Here is a 5,066-nt window from a genome sequence, read left to right as displayed (position 1 = left end):
ATGGTTAAGACACTCCTTCAACTTCTAGATCTGGCTCCCATTAAGCCTCCTAATCCATAAAGTCGGAACCTTTAAGCCTTGGCATGGCTGTAAAGGCTCCTACACTCTCTAATACCTTCCTTTACAACTCTAAAGATCTAGATCTCATGCATGGCTAAATATATACGTCCAAGATCACATTTTTATGAACCTACAACTCAAATGGACCTGGAATATGGTAGATCTAAGCCAATGGAGACTACTTGCTCATAAAGTCTCCATCTTTGGGACCAAAACCCTAGAAATTGGTCCATGAAGCATACCATAAGAACTACAAGGCAAGATCTGAACTTTTTACCTCAGGAAGAAGCTCCAACCTTTTTTATCCTCGGATCTACACTTCTCCACCATCTTCTAGCCTCCACAATGGACTTCTCTTTCCTTTTGCTACCTTGAAATGACACCTCAAAGCTTAGAACACTCACAAACAAGCTATGAACGAAGGAACAACTCTCTTAGGGTTTCTTTCTGAAGGATGGTGAGTGAGGAACCAAGCCATCTCATTCCTTTTGTAGCCAACAACTCAAATTAGGGTTTTGGGTCTGGACCGGTTACACCCAGCGTAACCTTAGGTACGCCTAGCGTATCCGGGTGACAACGCGTTCAATTTAAGCGCGCGAGTACGCGCAGCGTACTCTTTGTACGCCCAGCGTACTCGCCCCAACACAAAAGGGACAACATGACATATATGAAAAGATGAAGGGCTAAAAGGTTATACCTGAATTCCAGGTTGTTACAATTCTCCCCCACTAGAACCAGACTTCGTCGCCGAAGTCTTATATTGAAAACAGTCCTGGATACTGCTCCCGCATCTCCGACTCGGGCTCCCATGTCAGCTCGGACCCCTTCCGATGCTGCCACTACACTTGCACCAAGGGCACTTCCTTGTTCCTCAGAACCTTAACCTTTCGATCCCTAATTGCCACCGGTCTCTCAATATAGTTCAGGCCCGCATCCACCTAAATATCCTCTAATGGTACCACTGCCGACTCGTCGACAATACACTTCCTCAACTGCGACACTTAGAAGGTGTCGTGAATCTGTCCCAGCTCCGCAGGTAGATCTAAACGGTAGGCTACCCTGCCTATCCTCGCGATTACCCTGAAAGGTCCAATATATCAAGGCCCCAATTTGCCCTTCTTCCTGAATCGAATCACTCCTTTCTAAGGAGAGACCTTTAAGAGTACAAGGTCACCAACCTGAAACTTGAGCTCGGACCGTCGCCTGTCCGCATAACTCTTTTGGCGACTCTGAGTGGTCAACAATCTCTGCCTGACCTGCTGTATCTGCTCTGTCATCTGAAGCACAATCTCCGTACTACCCATTACCCGATGCGCCACCTCTCCCCAACAGATGGGGGTCCGACACCTCCTCCTATACAACAGCTCAAAAGGTGGCATACTAATGCTCGAATGATGGTTGTTGTTGTATGAAAACTCTGCCAAGGGTAAATAGGTGTCCCAACTCCCTCCAAAATCCAAAACACACGCTCGGAGCATATCCTCGAGCGTCTGAATCGTCCGCTCACTCTGCCTGTCCGTCTGTGGGTGGTATGCGGTACTGAAATGCAGCCTAGTACCCAACTCCTCGTGACACTTCTTCCAAAATCTGGAAGTAAATCGCACGTCTCGATCTGAAACAATCGATATCGGAACTCCATGCCGCGATACCACCTCCCTCATATACAACTCTGCCAACCTCTCAGCAGAAGAGCTCTCGCTGATAGCAAGAAAATGAGCGCTCTTCGTCAACCTATCCACAATCACCCAAATTGCATCAACTCCTCTCGCAGTCCTTGGCAATTTGGTGATAAAGTCCATGGAAATATGTTCCCACTTCCACTCGGGAATCTCCAGTGGCTGCATCTTACCATGCGGACACTGGTGCTCGGCATTAACCTGGCGACAGGTTAGGCACCTCTCGACAAACCATGCAACATCCCTCTTCATACAGGGCCACCAATACTCCTTCTTTAAGTCCAAATACATTTTAGTGGCCCCGGGATGGATCGAGAACTTTGATCAATGTGCCTCCTCCATCAAAATGGTACGCGTCCCGCCCACAAATGGTACCCAAATCCGAACCTGAAATGTCATAAGTCCCCGACTATCGGTAACGAACTCCGACACCTGCCCAACGACCCGCTCCCGCTTTCGGTTCTCTGGTCTCACAGCCTCAACCTGGGCCCCTCGGATGGTGTCCAATACCGGGGTCATCATCGTCAACCTCATACAAATGTCTCGGATCGGGGCGCTCTCCGACCTACGGCTCAAAGCATCGGCTACGACATTAGCCTTGCCCGGGTGGTACAGGATCTCGCAATCATAATCCTTCACCACATCCAACCATCTCCTCTGGCGCATATTCAGGTTTGGCTGATCCATCAAGTACTTCAGACTCTTGTGGTCCGTGTATATGGTACACCGAACCCCATATAGATAGTGCCGCCAAATCTTGAGGTCAAACACCACAGCCACCAACTCCAGATCGTGGGTGGGATATCTCGACTCATGAGGCTTCAGCTGCCTCAATGCATACGCTATAACGTGCCCCCTCTGCATAAGCACTGCCCCTAACCCAGATATGGATGCATCACAATATACCACAAAATCCTCCATCCCTTCCGGGAGTGCGAGCACCGGGGCCTCGCACAACTTCTGATGAAGGGTCTCAAATGAGGACTGCTGCTCCGGACCCCAAGAAAATGCAACACCCTTCCGGGTCATCTTGGTAAGTGGCACGACAATCTTAGAGAAATCCCTAATAAACCTCCGATAATAGCCAGCCAATCCCAGAAAGCTCATGATCTCAGTGGCTGACCTCGGCACCTCCCATCTCATCACTGCCTCAATCTTGGCTGGATCGACCAATATCCCATTCTGGTTAACAAGGTGCCCTAGGAACTGGACCTCTCATAACCAAAACTCACACTTGGAGAATTTGGCATACAGCCTCTCCGACCTCAGAACTCCAAGGATCTCCCTCAAATGCTCCTCATGCTGCTCTCTAGACCTCGAATAATATCATCAATGAATACGATCACCGACCGATCCAGCGTCGGCCTGCATACCATGTTCATGAGATCCATGAACGCAGCTGGGGCATTGGTGAGCCTAAAAGGCATCACCACAAACTCGTAATGTCCATAGCGAGTTCTGAGTGCAGTCTTCTGGATATCTTCATCCCGAACCCTCATCTGATGATAACCCGACCTCAAGTCTATCTTGGAGAACCAAGATGCCCCCCCTGCAACTGATCGAACGGATCATCGTTCCTAGGTAACGGATACCGGTTCTTGACCATCAATTTGTTCAACTCCCGGTAATCGATACACATCCGGTGTGAACCATCTTTCTTCTTGACAAAAAGGATCGGTGCTTCCCAAGGCGAGCTACTTGGTCGAATAAACCCCTTCCCCAACAGCTCCTGAAGTTACGAGGATAACTCCTGCATCTTCGGCAGCGCGAGGCGATAAGGCGCCTTGACGATAGGTGATGCTCCCGGAATCAAGTCATTACGGAACTCCACTTGTCTTTCCGGAGGCACGCCCGACAGTTCCTCGGGAAAAACATCCGGGAACTCGCGCACTACCGTAACCTCGTCAATTGAACTTGGCCTCCCAGTGGCCACTCATGCGTCCATCACATAGACTATGAATCCACTGCAGCCCTGCTGCAAACTCTGCCTCGCCCTGGCAGCCGAACAGAACGCTGACCCACACCGGGTCCCCTCGCCATGCACAGTAAGCACTCCCCCACTAGGGTCCCGCATAGTCACCAGCTGTCTCTCGCAGTCAATGACTGCTCCAAACTTGAGTGACATATCTTAAAGAAAGGTTTATAACACTTGTCAAATCTAAGAGTAAAATGTGTCCTACTCTTGTACATTGAAATTGGTAAGTTGTGATGTTTTGGATAAAACAAAGACCAACTAAGGCCAATTGTGTGAAGTGTTTGTCTTGATAAAGAATCCGCACTATCTCTTGAATATTTGGCAAGAGAGTCTTATATGTCAAGAGGACAGTGGGAGTCTAAAAGATCTTGAAAGAGTCTAATCAAAAAGAAAAACATGTAGTTTATCTGTAGCACACAACTTGAGGTTTATAACCTATCGTATTGACATATTCCTAGTTTTGTGCCCATTCTAGTTAAAGTTGGTTTTGCATATGAGTTTTGAGAGTTCTCAGTTGGTTGCAAAACAACTTGGAAGCAATGGCAGGCCCTTGTGCTGCCAGGTGGCAAGATGTTAAGACTGCACAAGTTCAATCCATATGAGATTGGACTTGTCACTATACTTGTGTTGTGATTATGGTTTTGACAAATTCATATGGATAGGAACACATACACCATAAAATCTAAGTGTCATAAGGTTTCTCAAGAGATTCATGAAAATGATGGTGAGGAAACGCTTTCACTAAGTAGATTTTAAGTAGGTAGCAATTGTGATATTTGCATTCTTAAAGTCGTTAGTGGAGCATGTGTGGTTAATCGGCACACTAACATGGACTTGTGAGGAATAACAAAGGTCTAAACAATTGAGACTATGATTATGGTATCCCTTTTCATAGTTCTGAAATTGTTTAGACAAACATGTGTGCTATCTAGGAAAGATGTATTATTTTCATAAAGTTTTTATCAAAGCGTCTCGTATCAGAAGTCTGAACTTTGGTAAGAAAGTTAATAAAGTATTTATTTCAAGAAGTCCATCTGATTTCTAAGTACATGTCAAAGCTAGTGGGAGCATAAGTGTTATGCTGATAATTCTCATGTTAGTGGGAGCATGATAATTAGAATAAGTGTTGCAAGTTAGCAATGTTAATTATAGAAAACAAAAGTTTCAATTGGGAAAAATTTGTTTTGCTATAATTAAGGGAGAGGAAATTATACTTCATTTCAATTCTAAAAGCTTAGATTGAGGTTTTAATCATCTTTAGTCAAGGATATATATATATATATATATATATATATATATATATATATATATATATATATATATATGAATTTTATGTTGGAATGACTCAACAAAAG

Source organism: Lactuca serriola, chromosome 4 (genome assembly GCF_051521515.1).
Source record: "Lactuca serriola cultivar US96UC23 chromosome 4, Lser_US96UC23_V15, whole genome shotgun sequence".
Lineage (NCBI taxonomy): Eukaryota > Viridiplantae > Streptophyta > Magnoliopsida > Asterales > Asteraceae > Lactuca > Lactuca serriola.
The sequence above is the reverse complement of the archived record's forward strand: the minus strand, read 5'-3'. Positions refer to the sequence as shown.